This window comes from Lolium perenne, chromosome 7 (assembly GCF_019359855.2).
Source record: "Lolium perenne isolate Kyuss_39 chromosome 7, Kyuss_2.0, whole genome shotgun sequence".
NCBI classification, from domain to species: domain Eukaryota; kingdom Viridiplantae; phylum Streptophyta; class Magnoliopsida; order Poales; family Poaceae; genus Lolium; species Lolium perenne.
In genome coordinates this window covers 293,162,373-293,182,790 of record NC_067250.2, presented here as the reverse complement: position 1 = coordinate 293,182,790, position 20,418 = coordinate 293,162,373, and the positions used below count along the sequence as shown (strand labels likewise).

General features: G+C 43.2%; 2 protein-coding genes across 2 annotated transcripts in view; both read left to right on the top strand.

Annotated features, from left to right (window-relative positions):
• LOC127312230 (polyubiquitin) overlaps window positions 1-20,418 on the top strand; it is a 237,718-nt gene that overhangs the window by 109,904 nt on the left and 107,396 nt on the right. The window lies entirely within an intron of this gene.
• The window catches only part of LOC127322788 (polyubiquitin 11), a 148,760-nt gene that overhangs the window by 109,921 nt on the left and 18,421 nt on the right, over window positions 1-20,418 (top strand). The window lies entirely within an intron of this gene.

Sequence of the window (20,418 nt, the reverse complement as noted above, 5' to 3'; positions counted from 1 at the left end):
TTATCAGGTTCCTCCCCTGAAACTATATTTTTATTCCATCACATCTTATGTGCTTTTTCTTGGAGCGTCGGTTTGTTTTTTTTGTTTTTGTTTTGTTTGAATAAAATGGATCCTAGCATTCACTTTGTGGGAGAGATACACGCTCCGCTGTAGCATATGGACAAGTATGTCCTTGGTTTCTACTCATAGTATTCATGGCGAAGTTTCTCCTTCGTTAAATTGTTATATGGTTGGAATTGGAAAATGATACATGTAGTAATTGCTATAAATGTCTTGGGTAATGTGATACTTGGCAATTGCTGTGCTCATGTTTAAGCTCTTGCATCATATGCTTTGCACCCATTAATGAAGAAATACATAGAGCATGCTAAAATTTGGTTTGCATAATTGGTTTCTCTAAGGTCTAGATAATTTCTAGTATTGAGTTTGAACAACAAGGAAGACGGTGTAGAGTCTTATAATGTTTTCAATATGTCTTTTATGTGAGTTTTGCTGCACCGGTTCATCCTTGTGTTTGTTTCAAAAAGCCTTGCTAGCCTAAACCATTGTATCGAGAGGGAATACTTCTCATGCATCCAAAATACTTGAGCCAACCACTATGCCATTTGTGTCCACCATACCTACCTACTACATGGTATTTTCCAGCCATTCCAAAGTAAATTGCTTGAGTGCTACCTTTAAAATTCCATCATTCACCTTTGCAATATATAGCTCATGGGACAAATAGCTTAAAAACTATTGTGGTATTGAATATGTAATTATGCACTTTATCTCTTATTAAGTTGCTTGTTGTGCGATAACCATGTTTACTGGGGAACGCCATCAACAATTCATTGTTGAATTTCATGTGAGTTGCTATGCATGTTCGTCTTGTCTGAAGTAAGGGCGATCTACACTGAGTTGAATGGTTTGAGCATGCATATTGTGAGAGAAGAACATTGGGCCGCTAACTAAAGCCATGTTTCATGGTGGAAGTTTCAGTTTTGGACAAACATCCTCAAATCTCTAATGAGAAAAGAATTAATTGTTGTTGAATGCTTAAAGCATTAAAAGAGGAGTCCATTATCTGTTGTCTATGTTGTCCCGGTATGGATGTCTAAGTTGAGAATAATCAAAAGCGAGAAATCCAAATGCGAGCTTTCTCCTTAGACCTTTGTAAAGGCGGCATAGAGGTACCCCTTTGTGATACTTGGTTAAAGCATATGTATTGCGGTGATAATCCAGGTAGTCCAAGCTAATTAGGACAAGGTGCGGGCACTATTGGTACACTATGCATGAGGCTTGCAACTTATAAGATATAATTTACATGATGCATATGCTTTATTACTACCGTTGACAAAATTGTTTCATGTTTTCAAAATCAAAGCTCTAGCACAAATATAGCAATCGATGCTTTTCCTCTATGAGGACCATTCTTTTACTTTCAATGTTGAGTCAGTTCACCTATTTCTCTCCACCTCAAGAAGCAAACACTTGTGTGAACTGTGCATTGATTCCTACATATTCGCTTATTGCACTTATTATATTACTCTATGTTGACAATATCCATGAGATATACATGTTACAAGTTGAAAGCAACCGCTGAAACTTAATCTTCTTTTGTGTTGCTTCAATACCTTTACTTTGAATTATTGCTTTATGAGTTAACTCTTATGCAAGACTTATTGATGCTTGTCTTGAAGTGCTATTCATGAAAAGTCTTTGCTTTATGATTCACTTGTTTACTCATGTCATACACATTGTTTTGATCGCTGCACTCACTACATATGCTTTACAAATAGTATGATCAAGATTATGATGGCATGTCACTCCAGAAATTATCTGTGTTATCGTTTTACCTGCTCGGGACGAGCAGAACTAAGCTTGGGGATGCTGATACGTCTCCGACGTATCGATAATTTCTTATGTTCCATGCCACATTATTGATGTTATCTACATGTTTTATGCACACTTTATGTCATATTCGTGCATTTTCTGGAACTAACCTATTAACAAGATGCCGAAGTGCCAGTTGCTGTTTTCTGCTGTTTTTGGTTTCAGAAATCCTAGTAAGGAAATATTCTCGGAATTGGACGAAATCAAAGCCCAGGGGCCTATTTTTCCACGAAGCTTCCAGAAGTCCGAAGGAGAGACGAAGAGGGGCGACGAGGGGGCCACACCCTAGGGCGGCGCGGCCCCCCCCTTGGCCGCGCGGCCCTGTGGTGTGGGGCCCCCGTGCCGCCTCTTGACCTGCCCTTCCGCCTACAAATAGCCTCCGTGACGAAACCCCCAGTACCGAGAACCACGATACGGAAAACCTTCCAGAGACGCCGCCGCCGCCGATCCCATCTCGGGGGATCCAGGAGATCGCCTCCGGCACCCTGCCGGAGAGGGGAATCATCTCCCGGAGGACTCTACGCCGCCATGGTCGCCTCCGGTGTGATGTGTGAGTAGTCTACCCCTGGACTATGGGTCCATAGCAGTAGCTAGATGGTTGTCTTCTCCCCATTGTGCTATCATTGTCGGATCTTGTGAGCTGCCTATCATGATCAAGATCATCTATATGTAATTCTATATGTTGCGTTTGTTGGGATCCGATGAATAGAGAATACTTGTTATGTTGATTATCAAAGTTATGCTTATGTGTTGTTTATGATCTTGCATGCTCTCCGTTACTAGTAGATGCTCTGGCCAAGTAGATGCTTGTAACTCCAAGAGGGAGTACTTATGCTCGATAGTGGGTTCATGCCTGCATTGACACCTGGGACAGTGATAGAAAGTTCTAAGGTTGTGTTGTGCTGTTGCCACTAGGGATAAAACATTGATGCTATGTCTAAGGATGTAGTTGTTGATTACATTACGCACCATACTTAATGCAATTGTCTGTTGCTTGCAACTTAATCTTTGGAGGGTTCGGATGATAACCTGAAGGTGGACTTTTTAGGCATAGATGCAGTTGGATGGCGGTCTATGTACTTTGTCGTAATGCCCAATTAAATCTCACTATACTCATCATGATATGTATGTGCATTGTCATGCTCTCTTTATTTGTCAATTGCCCAACTGTAATTTGTTCACCCAACATGCTGTTCGTCTTATGGGAGAGACACCTCTAGTGAACTGTGGACCCCGGTCCAATTCTCTTTACTGAAATACAATCTACTGCAATACTTGTTCTACTGTTTTCTGCAAACAATCATCTTCCACACAATACGGTTAATCCTTTGTTACAGCAAGCCGGTGAGATTGACAACCTCACTGTTTCGTTGGGGCAAAGTACTTTGGTTGTGTTGTGCAGGTTCCACGTTGGCGCCGGAATCCCTGGTGTTGCGCCGCACTACATCTCGCCGCCATCAACCTTCAACGTGCTTCTTGGCTCCTCCTGGTTCGATAAACCTTGGTTTCTTTCTGAGGGAAAACTTGCTGCTGTGCGCATCATACCTTCCTCTTGGGGTTGCCCAACGAACGTGTGAAATACACGCCATCACTCATCAAGTCAAGCGCTATAAACCTCAATGTGACTTTGTTAAAACCTTGTTTTGGGTAGAGATGATTTGATCTAAGGGGTTAGATCAAATAGAACTAATAATCAACACAACAACACTTTACTCAATGATCAATTGCTTGATCTTATAAAAGATCATAATATGGAATTCCTTGTCATAACATATGAACATCTGTTCAATTACAAACCAAGTAAGAATAAAATGGAGAAACCATTCTTCCCTTATCTTCTCCATGTTTTAAACTAATCCATGATCCTACCATGAACCTCATGGTATTTCTTTTACTTCATTCTGGGAAACATGACAAGGAGATCAACTCTAGAAATACACATTCTTCTCTATTCCAAATTATTAAGCATCAAACCTAGAGAGGTGAGAGTTCTATTATAATTATTAGAGAAGCAATAACAAACATTGAGCTAAATCTTGGATATACATCCAAGTATTCAAATCATCATTTCTAAGAGAAACCCTAGGATATTATCCAAGACAATTCCTAGAGAGATAAACCATTTACATTTAACATAGACATTGATGATCACATCAATCTCTATAGAGCCTAACCTTAAGTTAGTATTAAAGTCCTTTCCAAAATGAGAGAGACCAATCATACAAAACATAGCTTTATCTATTAAGAATAAAGGACAACAATTGAACTAAAGTATTAGGTTGTAAACCATTTCCCTTGGAGGGGTGAGATAACCTAATATTACATGAAATAATACCAAATCCATGAATTGATAAAGTAAGGAAGAGAACTATCCATATAACCAGATGATCATATCATCATTGATTAAGAATAACTCTAAGTGTATATCTCAGACAATTCTTCTGGGGTACAAATTATTGAGTCAACCATAATATGTATGTCCTAGAAAGTCAAATAGAAGTACTATACCTTGATTGATCTAGACAATGCTTGATCATGGAAGTGAGAAACCTATTTAATGAGAGATACATTAGTAATTCAAACATTGATCATTATAAATTGAGTGATGCTCATAAACCCTAAGAACTTGAGGTAGAGTTATTAAGAACTAGTTGATCATGCTTAATCCATGATCATGCTCTTGAGGTATGTGAGGATAAGTTAAACCCTACTAGAATAAGTAGATCTCATCCCCACATGAAATTATAGGGAGATCAATAGTAAGCAAACCTAGGTTTATATCTTATCTTTAACTTGTGAACCATAAGGTGATCCTAAGTAGAATCCTACCATACCTATATTTCATAAAATAGAGAACCTAAGAAAACCTTAGAGTAAAACTCCATATTTAATATGGTGAGAAACCATTCATCCATAAGACCAAAGTTAACTATAAAAAGAACTATAACCAAAGTAGTTAATTTAATGCTAAAGTAAGGATAATAATTGTAGTTAATTGGTAGAAGATAAAACCAATTCTCAAATCTTTAGTAATTAAATGAGCAGAGAAGCAATTAAGAAAGTAACCATATTATCCTGGTTAGGGGAGATTAAACCCTAGCATATGCAATATGGTGTCATTCCATCCCTACAAACTAAAATGATATCTCAACCCTAGTTATCACTATGGTGATCATGATATAAACCCATGCTATAATTGAGATTCAAACCAAATGCCATTAGGTAAATATCATTGGAACCCTAATGGTTCATTAATTAAAAACAATGTTTCAATTATAAAACAAAGAGCCACCCAAGGCTAAGTCCTATAAATAAGACCATAAGTGTGATTATCAACCACTTACCTGGATAGTTAAGACCCAACCTTGAGGAGAGTAATAATTACTCTAGGTATTTCAAAGGATTAAGAGACCATAATACTAATGTTAGTTTTAATATGGATTGTCATCAAACCTATAAAACCTTTAAAGAAAAATGTTGCTCACATGAAATAATATGCCAGTGATTACTTCCTCAAATGGAAACCAAGACATAATAACAATCTCTGAAAAACTTTGAAATGAAAGTACCCACTCTCCTAATTCTAAACAGAATTGATTGCATATTAAAAAGAGAATTAAAGGGAACATATAAAATTCATGATTAATTGTTATTTTGAATAAATTCATAAATATGTAATAGAATCTCATCTAAAATGAAGTGTCCCAAATAGAATTGAGGAAATAGTAGTTAGGAAACTAAATCTTGATTTAAACAACATAATTGAAATATCTGGAAACCAAACTGAATTCAAAATATGAATTCAATAAATGAAATTGAAAACAGAAAATAAAAATAGAAAAGAAAAGGGAGAAGAGACTCACCTGGCCGCCACAGCCCACCTCGGCAGCCCAGCACAAGCCCACCAACGCGGCCCAAGAACCAGCCCATGAGCAGCCTGAATACCCGTTCGTTAAAAAAAATGGGAGGAACTCGTCCTCATCCCTTCCGAGCACTGGAGGCCACGGCGACGCCGTGCTCGACCTCCCCTTCGTGCTGTCGACCTCCCCTGGCTCCACACGGTGACTAGGCTCGCCTCTGGAGCCCTATAAATAACCAGGTCGACGAATGAACTCCGTTTCCTTCTTCCTCCGCTCGATTTTCCCTCCACACCGAAACCTCGCCGCCCGGTGGATTCTTGTCACCGGCGTTTGGAGCCTCCCGAGCCAAGCCGTGGTCACCATCGTCTTCTCTGACCTCGACTTGCTCAACCTGAGCAAGGAATCGAGCTGGAATGGTCCACAACGCCTGGGCAAGCTCATCTTCTCCGGTGCCGGCATCTGCCAATCACGGCGAACCAGGCCAGCTCCGACCTCGCCGTCAAGCCCTACGTGCTCCTGGTGAGCCCCTGAATCTCGTGGCATACCTAGCTAGCTCGATACCACCCCGTAGCCTCGCCGCACCAACAGTCTGCGAGCGCCGCCGCTCGGCCTCGCCGTCGAGCTTGCTCCGGCGGCCATTAGGAGGCGGCGCTGCTACCAGTGGGCTCACTGCGACGCACTGGTTCGAATGGCACCAGTTGCTCGTCCGTGCGTGGCCGAAATTGTCGCCACCGGCGACGTCTGCCCGCCGGCCACCGTGCTCATGGCCACGTCCTCGATTTTGACTTGGTCAAAACCGACGTGGACCACTGGCCCACCTGTCTGTGGCTATGGGTAGCCCTGGCCGGGTAACTTTAGTATTTAGTTTGTTTAATTTCAAATTCATAAATTGCTGCAACTTCAAATAAATTTAGAAAATCCAATTTAAATCGGAAAAATATAAATAAGATATTAAAATTCTTAGAAAAGAAAACTCTATCCAATAAAAATATAAAATGAAATTTTTATTTTTAATAAAAATTTAATTATTTAATACTTGTTAATTAAGCCTTTTCTTTAATTCTAAATTGAATTAAAATTCAATAAATAGTAAAACCTTCTAAAATAAATAAAAACCAGTAAGAGAAATAAAGAAAACATTAAAGCTATTTTTCTTTATTTGTTATTTTGTTAAATCTTTATTAGTGGAAACTTAAACCCTAATTAATAATTACTTTAATTATTAATTCATTAAAAATAATAAAATGCCAAACCCAACATTATTTCAAAGTTATTAATAACTTCAATTTCCTTAATGAAGTTATTAATCCAAGAATTATAGGGTAACTAGAAAACCCTAGTTCCCTATGGTAGAAAAACAGGAATTCATCATTCCATGTGATACCCTAAAACCCTAACTCCAATAGAAAACCAGTTCCATTATTCCATGTGAACCTTAAATTGCTTCTAACCTAAACCCTAGGTTAGAGCATGTGATCATGATACTTTGATTTCATAGCTCCATAGTAGCAATTAAACAATTGCCAAGTCTTCGTAAAATAATAGAGAACCATCTCTAATACTTTGGTATTACATGTGTTCATGCTTAGCTGATCAAACAAGACCAACCCTAGATCCTATCCTCTGAGACACCCAACTTAGTTATCCAGGCTTAGCATCACATCAATGTGATGAACCTCAGGAGCAACTATGCCAAATCCTGAGCATTACCTAACCATATACCACTAAACCCTACCAGTGTTAGATAATTATCAAACATCCTATTTAGGAACCAACCAATCTTTCCTTAGGGAATTAAATAGCAAACCTAAACAACCTTAACCTAATTATTATACTTCTTAGTATTTAAGAAGTATGTTCTTCAAAAGTTATTCTTTTGAAGAAAATAAGGAATCATCACCAACCTTGCTTATAAGGACCTATAAACCCTAGCCAGCTATCATTAGCAAGATAAACCAACCTTGACAACAACCATGTATAATGAATTGCTTAGGATGCCTAGGCTTATCTTAACCTTACAAGCCCTAAATGCTGATAAATCCAACTAGGTTGTGATCCATCTAATACTTACTCCAGAAACTAACTGAAACCATAGTCAACCATAGAACCCCTTCAACCTAATTATCATACTTGTTCTTTATTTAAGAAAATGTTCTTCGAAAGTTATTCTTTTAAAGTATATGATAATTAATCATTAACCATGTCATATAGTACTAAAACTGACCACTGTTCTTTACTTATTAACATTATGCCAATTATCATACTTTGTGTGCTCAATTGATTACTATGCTTTATCATATAACTTGTACATGATACCAAGTAATCGAACCTTAATAAGAACCTTGTTTGGGAATCACTCTAAAAGTGCAACACACCCTGAATTAATCATCACAACTCACTAATCCTAAATCATCGGGGTTAGGTCACGCTTAGAGCGATTGCATCTCATTATTATGCATTATTGCATCCTTGCCAATCTTTTAAACATCGTCCTTACCGGACGATGATGCTATTTCAGAAGTTGGAGTTACTACGTATCGAAGACCTTGTCTGCATAATCTTGCAGTCAAGAAAGGCAAGTTCATCACTTGCTCATGTCATTTGAGTATCTTTATCAAATTACTTGCAAAGTACTATGATTATCACTATTGCATAAAAACCAAAACCACTACTTTCATAACTATGAATATGACTATGTGGTGGGCAATGGAACCATGGATTGTGTTGATATGGTGGAGGTTCCATTGCAAGGGTTTATATCCATCTAGGATTAAACAACAAATGTACTTGATGATTCTTGTGCCGTAATACCCGTGTTAACCATAAGATCCGGAGTGGGACGGAGTAGTCAAAAGTGTTTCCACCTCTCGTTCATCAACGGATGCGCTTTACCGTAGACACTTGTATCTGTCAGGGCAAGCGGTTGGCTGGGGAAGCCTTAAGTCCCCACGGCATAGTCCGTAGACACTTGTCGCTCGAAGTGCAAGCGGTTGGCTGGGGAGGCCTTAAGTCCCCACGGTATTGCGGTCTATGATGGGTTGCAGCTACCGGCGAAGGAGTTTGGTTCGATCCCAAACTGTCGTCGTGGTCGGGGTCCACCCGTGAGTGGGAATAATGGGACCGGCGAGGACCCAGGGTCGGGGCATGCAATAAAGGGTGGGTGTTCGAGGTAGCGGAGGAACATGATTGGCTAGACCTTATACCGGGCCTCACACCATAGGAAGTGTGGACGAGCTCGCGGCTCGGTTGGCACCAAGGTTAAGATCTCTTATGGGTAAAGCAACACACCTCTGCAAAGTGTAAAGAACCGTGACCTGTCACTCCCTGTTCCGGGATATGGAACTGCGAACGCTGCCGGAAAGGAGCTCCATGAAGTTCTAGTAAACCGGTGAAGGCTGACGGACATAGTTCTTCTGAATAAAAGCAACCTCTTGAAGAAATGATTATGAAAACCTGCATTGGTATTAGACTTTCTGGTCTAATGCCGTAGCTAGTGCATTAAACACTTCTTTCCTATAATGAACTTGTTGAGTACGCTCGTACTCATCCCACTCTTAAATCCCCTGCTTAGATATGAAGGCATCGAAGGAGGATCTACAGTGCAACCCGAAGGCCGAGGAGTCAACAACTACTTCAAGAGACAGGAACCTGTCAGAAGAGTCAGATACCACATCCAACAAGGAGAAAACCTAGTTTAGCCATAGAAGGGAACTAGCTTCCTAAACCTAGCTCCTATTTAGCTAGAATCTATTCATAGCCTCTATAGCTAGTTAAATACTCTACCAATAGAATTCGTGATAAGACTAGACTACGAGTCGTTCTTCTGGAGTTTATTTGCAGTTTTACCTCATTGTAAAGTAGGAGGCTATGATGATCTTATGTAACAGAGTCAAGGTTGTAATTCTATAGACATGCCTTGGACCCGCATATGTTTCTGTTGTACCACTCTGAGCGATATAATACTGGTGAAACGGTGTTTCATTGGTGTTATATCAGACTTGTATACTACACCATGCAGTGGTATGTCGGGTCACCACACCATGGTTTACAACTCCATGTTTCCTCGAAACATTCAGCCTAAGACCCTTCCTGAGCTGATGGAAAAGTTTAAAGACTCGCACAAAATCCATGGTTTTGTAAGAGCTCAACTAGTAGCCGGCGCCAGGTTTGCCCTTATTATGCTTCAGATCTGCCACTCGAAACTTGACATGACCAAGGTGGTTGAAACTGTTCATACCAAGCTGAGGCGACGGCGAAGAGGTGTCGATAAAATTGATGCAGTAGTTACACCAGTGGCCGAAGAGATAATTGGCGACCTTCTCCGAATGGATGCCGACTTTTTTGCAGATGGCCATTATGCTGATTTTCTAGGTGCCTCTGCCGAAGAAGATAGAGTAAATATTGACGATTTGTTAGGTCACGACTGAATTTATTTTTTCGGTAGATAGCTTATTTTGTCGAAGGAAACTATAACTTGCTGTATGTATGTTGTAAAACAGATATATATTGTTTTTTCCCTAGCCCCCCGAGTGTTTCGGTGGCTAATTTCTTTTTTTTTATTTGCGAGGTTGAACCAAGGCAAATAAATTTTATTGAGTATATTGTATTTGTGGGTATGAGCCCCCGAGCCTGTCGAAGAAAAAAGATGTATATCTCTACTATCTTTATTATATTGCAGCACCGCGAGTCCGCCTCATTAAAAACCTTCCAGCCCCACTCGGTGCCCTGAAAGGAAAAGAGTGCGTCTGAAAACTCGCGGGCGTTTCAGTACATTGTATGTTTACATATATATCTTGACTTAGGCGTAAAAATGTCTAAGTTGCACCATGTTTCAGGGATTTGGCTCGGCAATCCCTGTCTTCTTGTCTTTTATCCTGTATGCTCCTCCTTCGATGACCTCGGTGACGATGTAAGGGCCTAGCCACGGCGACTCAAGCTTTTCATGGCTGTTTTGCGTGAGCCGAAGAACTAAGTCGCCCACCTGGAAAGATCTTGGCCGCAATCGTCGACTGTGGTAGTTTTTTATATCTTGTTGATATTTGGCGACTCTGGATAGTACTTCATCTCGAGCTTCGTCCAGTGCATCCATATCATCTTGCAATGCCTTTTTTGAGGTTTCTTCATCAAATTCCACCACTCTCGGGGAATTATACTCTATTTCTATCGGCAGCACTGCTTCAGCCCCATGAACCAGAAAGAACGGGGTTTCCTGCGTTGCTGTGTTGGGTGTCGTTCGTATACTCCATATCACGCTAGGTAATTCCTCTGGCCAAGTGTGCCGAGATTTTTCCAATGGTCCTAACAGGCGCTTCTTGATGCTGCTGCAGATGACGCCGTTTGCTTTCTCGACTTGGCCGTTGGTTTGCGGGTGCGCAACTTACGCAAAATGCAGCTTAATTCCTACTTCCGCACAGTAAGCCTTGAATTCCTTTGATGTGAAATTGCTACCATTGTCTGTGACGATGCTATGAGGTACTCCAAACCGGAAGACGATGCTCTTGATGAATTTAATCGCTGATGCTGCATCTAGCGAATTTATTGGCTTTGCTTCAACCCACTTGGTGAACTTGTCGACAGCCACAAGCATATACTCGTAACCTCCCGGCCATGCCTTGTGCAATTTTCCCACCATATCAAGACCCCACTGGGCAAAGGGCCACGACAAAGGTATAGGCGTCAGTTCTACTGCCGGAGAATGAGGTTTTGCGGCAAACCTTTGGCACGCATCGCAGGTGCGCACTATATTTTTTGCATCCTCAATGGCTGTTAGCCAATAAAACCCTGCTCTGAAAACCTTGGCCGCAATAACTCGACTGCTCGCATGATGTCCGCATACCCCTTCGTGCACATCTTTTAAAAGCACTCGACCTTCTTCAGGTGTGACGCATCGCTGCAAGACTCCCGATATACTTTTCTTGTATAGCTCTCCCTTGACCACAGTAAAAGCTTTCGATCGACGAATAACTCGCCTTGCTTCCACTAGATCGTCAGGTATTTGCTGCCTTGAGATATATGCGATATAGGCTTGCATCCATGGTACTTCTACTACCATTACCTCGTGCGACGCTTCCTCATCTCCAGGTGCTCCTGCTTCGAGGGCTGCTGAAGCCCCCGAGCCTTTCTCGACTTTTTCTTTCTTCTTGGCTGTTTTCTTGCCCTGGTTGACCTTTCACTTATTTCTTCCCAAAATACTTCGGGTGGTATCGCTAAACACTGTGACCCAATATTTGCCAGAATGTCGGCTTCATCGTTGCTGAGCCTGCTAACATGGTTTACCTCGCACCCGTCGAAAAGTTTCTCGAGTTCATTGTATAACTCTTTATATGCCACCATTCTATCATTGACTGCATCGCATTGATTCATTACTTGTTGAGCCACCAGCTGGGAGTCGCCGTATATTTTTAATCGAGTCGCACCACAGGCCTTCGCCATCTTCATCCCATGTATCAGTGCTTCATACTCTACCTCATTGTTAGATGCATTAGGAAACGTCATCCGTAGCACATACTTTAGCTTGTCTCCCTGAGGTGAGACCAATATAGACCAATATCACCCCTGCTCCTGCTCCTTCTAATCTCTTGGACCCGTCGAAGTTCATGGTCCAAGTTCTCGATAAATCAGGAGGTCCCGTGTTTTGTAACTCCGTCCACTCTGCGACGAAGTCTGGTAAAATCTGCGACTTTATCACTTTTTATTTTTTCATACGTGATGTCCCGAGGGGAAAGTTCTATTCCCCTGTTGCCTACCAAAACCCACCGGCGAGCAGCGACGAGCAACACGGAGAACCGGGAGGCTCCCAGGACTGCTGGTGGGCCCTGGTCCCTCGGGCGACGGCCCGCAATGCTCCGGCACGTGTCCTGGCTAAATGCAAGGGCGTGCCACCTGACCTATACCTGGTCAGGAAGGTGTTGGATTGCTTCGATTAATTTCCTGCATGGCAGACACATAAACATTAAATGAGCCTCGATCGGCTCTCAGGTTACCCTGCGAATCGGCTCAAAGAGCCGATTAACCCATGGTTCATGTTGGATCTACGATAACATGGGGATCCTGCTTTATCAAAACCAAGTTAAATCGATCTACGATAGTTTAGGGCTTTCACCGCATAACCGGAACGTCCTACACGTAGTTGAGCCTGGCAGGTACGAAAGATAACAGAAAACTAGTCCTAGAGGAGGCCTAAAAACCAACATGGAGTCGATTCCCGGAACATCCCTTCTTTGATCGGCAAACCATACCTTACGCACTACTGGATCATTCAACCCGTTTGCAAGGCCTAACTATGCAGATATCAAACTAAATCTTGAATAACAAGGAACAACCATAACAGATCAGATCTACTAAATAAAGATGAAGCAAGATGCCGCCCTTACACCCAAGATAGGTGTAAAGGCAGCTAGGTATTGAGGGGCAGCATGACTAAGCAAACATATCAGAAAAGCATCGATGTAAGCCCCAAAACACCTATGATAAACGGTGTTACTCGCCATCAACAAGGCTTCAGTACGAGCAACACCAGACAACGAATAAACCGATACTGCCTAGATCGCAAGATGCGATCTAGGCAGCATGATGCTTACCCGGGAGAAACCCTCGAAACAAGGGGTGGCGGTGCGCCTAGATTGTGTTTGTTGTGAACGTGATCGTCCTCCTTTCTCAATAACCCTAGGTACATATTTATAGTCCGTGGACTTTCTATCTTTGGAATAAACCTAGCTGTGTACGAACCAAACTCTATCTCTTAATTCTAAACTAAAACGTAATCTACCATAATGTACAGTTACACGGGCAATCTAGCCCAACTTCTCGCACAAGGCCGCTTCATAAACACTTCATGTGCATATCTTCCAAGCCCATCTCAATTACGGCCCATCTTCTGATTTGGCTAAAATCTGGTGATAACACATGCCCCCCTGGTTTTGGCAATAATAATTCCAAAACCACTCTGTTTTCCTTCATCGGGTCATGCGTTGCAGAGCAAAACCGCTACAGTGCCCTTTCATCATGATGCCTTGCCTTCTCAACTTCCCCGCACCGCACGATTTGACAGTTTTGGCACCGCATCCTCGAAATTGCCACAGCATTGAATCATCTTCCACTATATCCCCTTTATTTAAACTCATCCGAGCAGTTCGCTTCCTCATCCTCTTCCTCTGCATTAGCCATCGGAAAACCCCCTTCCTCTGCCATGGACTCCTCCTCCTCTGCCTCCTCGGCTCTCTCTTTCCAGTCCTCCTCCTCCAGCGAGCCGATGCCGGAGTACGACCCGAAAAGGGCATACGAGGCCCGCGCCCCGGAGTGGTGGGACGAGAGGGACTGGGACTTCTCTGTCGAGTCCGAGGACGACGACTCCTTGACCGATGGGGAGGATGACCTCCACTTCCTCGTGGACGGGGCCTTGGAGGAGGAGAGCGACGACGACCTCTTCTCCTGGGACGGGGACCTCTCCTCCGACGAGGAGGACGAAGCGGAGGATGAAACCTCCTCCGACGAGTACCCGCTGATGAAGTGCTTCCGCGCCGGGTCGGAGGACGACGACGACGACGACGAGGAAGAAGAAGAAGCCCCTGCCGAGGGCTTCAGCAGCAGCGACGAAGACGTCGCCGGCAGCAGCGCCGACAGCGGCGCGGACGGCGACGACGAGGGCAGCGACGGCCCCTAGATTAGGGATCACTAGCATAGGGCTAGTAGCAGTGCATTAGGCAGTAGATCTTCCTTTTGAGAGCAATCGGCTCTTATTGTAAAAATCCCTCTTAGTCAATCAATGAAGAATGTTTCTTATGTCTGATTTTGCCGATTGTTAAAGTGGGTCAACGCACCAAGAACCGATGGCAACGCATCGGTCTTTCACCATAAAACACCAATAAGGCCAGACTCAGTTACCTAATTAGACAGGTCCAAACAGACATTCCCAAATTCAAACGGTAACTTGATGCATGCTCGTAATAGTTTGTTCCTCTAGAGTCGATGGCTGCGCATCGGCTTTTTTTTATTCTAAAGTCGATGTCTGTGCATCGGCTGTACTTTGCAAAAAAAAATTTACTGGCCGATTTCATATATCGGCCCCCATATTTCACTGCCCATCATCCCACATACTTGGGAAATATTTCTTGAGATGATGGCCATTGACAGCCACTAGGAACTTCACACCGTTCAGCTCCTCGAGCATGTATGCATTACCCTTTAAAACTTGGTCAACTCTGTACGGCCCGTGCCAATTTGGAGACCATTTACCATACATTTTATCCTTAGTCCCCAATGGCAACACAACTTCCCATACCAGATCATCAACATGGAACTCCTTTGGTCTCACCTTCTTATTATACGCGCGAGCTACCTTGGCTTTGTTCTCTTTAATTTTCTCAAGCGACCACAGTCTAAGTTCCGTGACATCCTCAATGCTATCACTCATCAGGGCTGCATATTCTTCAGTTGTTAAATCATTCTGAAACGTAATCCGTCTCGAGCCAGCCGTGATTTCCCAGGGCAACACGGCTTCTTGTCCATAGACCAGATGGTATGGCGAGGTTTTTATCGCTCCATGACATGACATGCGATAAGCCCACAAAGCCTCTGACAATACCTCGTGCCAACGTCTAGGGTGCTCGTCGATTTTCCTCTTAATCAGCTTGATAAGGCTCTTGTTGGACGCTTCAGCCTGCCCATTTGCTTGAGCATAGTATGGAGACGATCGGATCAGCTTAATTCCCATGTCCTCGCAGAACTTTCTAAACTCGCGAGAAATGAAAACCGAACCTCCATCGGTCGTGATAGTCTGGGGAATCCCGAATCTATGAATGACATGCTCTTTCACGAAATTGATAACATCTTTCGATGCCACTGACTTCATAGGGACGGCCTCCACCCATTTAGTGAAATAATCTGTAATGGCCAGAACCCACTCATGGCCTTTGCTCGATGGAGGATTAATTTTGCCGATCATATCCATGCCCCAACCTCGAAATGGCCAAGGCTTGATGATGGGGTTCATTGCTGATGCGGGTACCATCTGAATGCTCCCAAACTTCTGACATGCTTGACACCCTTTATAGTACTTAAAACAATCCTCAAGCATGGTGGGCCAATAAAACCCCGATCGCCTGATCAACCATTTCATCTTATGAGCCGATTGGTGAGTTCCACAGGCGCCTTCGTGTACCTCGTGTAAGAGCCGATTTGACTCGGCTGGTCCCAAACACTTGAGAAGTAACCCTTCCAACGTCCTGTAGAACATGTCATCCCCAATAAGGACATACTTCATGGCCTTGTATCTTATCCGTTTAGGTGCCCCCCGAGCCGAATCTTTCAAGTAATTGAAGATATCGGCTCTCCAGTCATCTGGCTCCAGGAACTGTACCTGAACATCAGCTCCATCTGCTACGTCCTTGTAACCTGACGCCATCTGTGCGAGATCGTTTGCCTCGGTATTTTGCGACCTTGGGATCCAATTGAAGTTTATGTACCTGAACTGTGCCATCAGCTCACGGCATTGCATCCAACGAGAAGAGCGACTCACTCTCGCACCTGTATTCCTCCGTGAGTTGGGAAATCACCAATTTGGAGTCTCCAAAAAGTTCCACTGCTTCTGCCCCGGCTTCCAATAGCAACTCTGTCACGCCCCAACTAAACGAAGGGACTAAGTGTGACAGCTCGCCGTATCCTTATGAGATAAATACCTCATAAGCATACAAGGCATAAGTAGTAATCATGAACTTAAGAGCACAAGGAGAACCAGGTTCCATTTATTCCTTAGTAGTAGTACAATATAGCTTACAAATATAGCACCAGGCTAGTTAGCAAGCTAGCCACTTCTACTAGAGCATACATTGACAGATGCACGATGCATCCCTGCCATTTATTTGAACAATATTTATGTAGGATCAGAGTAAATCTCCTAATCCCAACACTCCTTCCCTAGGTGCTAGATATTTCTATGCTTCCGCTCCATCCCCATCAAATTCATGTTGCTCACACTCTGCGCATACCAGAGAAAAGAGACTGGCCGTGAGTATGTTAAACATACTCAGCAAGGAAAAAGGAAATATTAACAAAGACATAACAGGTAATAAATTCAGATTGATTTAGATGGTGGAAACAAGTCTCCTGTAATCCTACAGGAGTATAAACACATATATGAAATTTAGTCCGTTAGCGCAAACCTAATTATAGTGACCTCTGCAGAGATACGCTAACAACCGTCGTAACCTCCACCAATGGCTATATCCCTCTCCGAGAATCACGACATCGAGTCCCCTACTTGTGTGAGGCAAACCCATCTCACACTGATACCGGCATGACCGCGTATCGTTATTTCAGGTATCGACCGTCTCGGGCTAGATATCCCATGCATACCATGATTACGACGGCGACCGCTCTCACGTAAATTATGAACAACATTAATTCACCTCAAACATTCATCCATAGTCAGCACCATATCACATGTATAAAGTCTAAGCATTTATACTGATAAAGCATCACAATTAAATATCGATACGATTTAATTTTAGAAGAAGCTGGTATGCACAGCCTTGCCTTCAAATGATTTCTCCTTGGTTACTTGGCTCCAACCTAAACAGGTTTGTATAATCAGTCATTATTTCATGCATAGTACTAGTAGCAGAAGAGTGGGTATGAACATAGAACTTGAGTAGCTAGTACTAGTACTAGTATGGCAGCTATTCTTCACATCAATCGACCATGCAAGTCTATGCATGTAAGCAGATTATTATTTTCAGAGCATACTGTACGCATGCAATGCACCAAGTACTACTAGCTAGTTGTGCTAGTTCACTATAGCAAGAAGACATCAGATTTATTAGCAGCAACAAGCAGCACTAAATGTATTTCTTAGTCATTGCAGAATAGCAAGTAGACTTAGTACCACGCCATGGAATGAATTAACAGTAGCAGGGGGTACTAGTAGTAGATTTCGTAGTGAGGGCATGGATCTAGTGTACATATGATGCATCAGTACAGAATCAATCCATCTTCCTAAGAGCAATACTCTCCATTCCAACCGGTTGCATCAAGAACAACTAAAAAATTCCACTCGAATCCATGGAAAGGACATGCAGATCTGAGAGAGAGAGAAGCTACCGCAGCTAGAAAAGCAATCACTGCCAGATACTTGCATGCTCAAGAACAGCAATGAAGAATAGGGTCAAGCTAGCTGCTGCCATACCTGCCCCCTGCCTGCTCACTTCCCAAATCGCACCAGCTCTTCCGAGAAAACTAGGGCGATTTCTACTGTGGTGTGTTGTGTGAGGCACTGTGCGGGGGACAAAGGCTATTTATAGCTGGGGGAAGTAGGGGAGAGATGGACACCTGTCCAGGTTAGCGACGAAGGAAAGCGGTGGATTTAATCGCTGGTCAAGTTACCTCTGGTCAGGTTACGGCTAGGATGCTTATCCAGTGGCTCTGCCTTAGATATTTTTGAGTCGAGGGACCATCTACTAATCTAGATATTTTAAGGTTACTTGGCAGTTACTTTATCTTTTCTCTTGCTTTATTTTCAGATCGGTCTTATGCGAAAATCCAAGCAATAAATAAAGAATCAACTATTTTACTTCTGGTTATTATCATAGGCACAGAAAAAATATTTGGATATTACAAACTCCATTCCCTTGCGTATTGCTTCATACTCGGCGACATTGTTGGTGTAAGGGGTATGTAGCCTGATGGAGAAGGAATATGTTGCCCCCCGAGGCGACACGAGTAGAATGCCGATGCCGCAACCATCATCACAAACCGATCCATCGAAAAACATGGCCCATGCACGCACAGACAGTGCTGCTATATCAGTGTTGATTCGTTCAGCGATAAGATCGGCCAACGCCTGTCCCTTGACTGCTTTCGCAGGCTGATACCGGATATCAAATTCCGATAATGCAAACATCCACTTACCGAGTCGGCCTTTCAACACAGGAGCCGACAGCATATGTTTGATGACATCTGATTTGCATATGACGACAATTTCCGCTGACAGCAAGATGTGATGAAGCTTGGTGCAGGTGAAAAATAAGCAGAGGCACAACTTCTCGATCTCAGGGTACCTAGTTTCTGCATCCAACATCCTTCTGCTGAGGTAGAAAACCACTTTCTCCAGACCATCATAAACTTGCACCACCACTGAGGCGATGGAAGTGTCAGCTACTGACAAGTAAATGTAGAATGGCCTGTCTTGCTGGGGCGGAACCAACACAGGTGGCTTCGTTAGATACTCCTTAATCTCGTCAAATGCTTGTTGTTGCTCTGCCCCCCAGCGAAACTCCTCATCAGATTTAATTTTGACCAATCCCATGAACGGCTCGATTCGCCCTGACAGATTGGAGATGAACCTTCTGACGAAGTTGATTTTGCCGATGAGACACTGGAGTTCCTTCTTCTTGGTAGGTGGCTTCATTGTTCGCACTGCCTCCTGACTTTTCAGGCCGATCTCAATTCCGCGTTCATGAACCAAGAAACCCAAGAATTGATCGGCCGTTACACCAAAAGCACACTTCTTTGGATTCATTCTTAGTCCGAACTTTCTAGTTCGGTCCAGGACGTGTCGCAAATCTTCCAAGTGTCCTTTGACTGAAACAGACTTGACTACCACGTCATCAATGTAAATCTCCACCAACTTGCCGATCAGATCATGAAAGATGTAGTTCATGGCTCGTTGGTACGTTGCGCCGGCATTTTTCAGTCCAAATGTCATGACTACATATTCAAACAAGCCCACTGAACCTGGTACTCTGAATGCAGTCTTGTGTATATCTTCTGGAGCCATAAAAACTTGGTTGTAACCGGCATTGCCATCCGTGAAACTTAAAACCTTATGACCAGCAGCTGCATTGATCAACGTCTCTGCTACTGGCATTGGGTACTCATCCTTTGGAGTGGCTCTATTGAGATCCCGAAAATCTATGGCGACGCGCCATCGGCCATCCTTTTTCTCTACAGGTACGATACTAGAAATCCACTCAGCATACCTGCATGGCCTGATGAACCCGGCGTTCAACATTTTCTCGATCTCTTTCTTGACTTCTTCCAAAATTTCGGCCTTCATCTGTCGTGCTCGCTGCTGGAACGGCCGAAATCCTTTCTTCAGAGGGAGCCGATGCTCAATGATGCTCCTGTCTAACCCGGGCATCTCTGTGTAATCCCAGGCAAGGCAATCTGGGTATTCTTTCAACAAAGCTATCATCAGGCCCCTCAGATGTGGATCTAACTTTTTGCTGATAAATGTTGGTCGTGGCTTATCCCCAGGACCAATGTCAATCTCTTCTAGCTCATCAGCCGATGTAAACCCATATCCTAGCTTTCCGTCGCCTGCTAGATCGATGCTGAACACAGGCAAAACGTATGGTGAGGATAATTTGGGCCGATTGCTGGAATCGGCCTCCTTTTCCATTGCATTGCTCAATGAGGGTTTACAACTTATTTGTGCTCTACTACGACTACGTGACATGCTTGAGGTGAGATCATTGCTTTTTATTTTTTGGGGCCGATCGCAGGGATCGGCCTTGCCACGTACGTCCATTGCCTCTGGTCTTGCTACTCTGTCAGGCCGGTGGATAAGACCAGCCTCACCCCATTTTTTGAAGCTTCGATGCGCTCACAGCCATCAAAACTGACTCCAGAGATCGGCTCTTGGTCATCTGCATCCCAAATATTCATGCCAGCTAATGAGACCTCGATC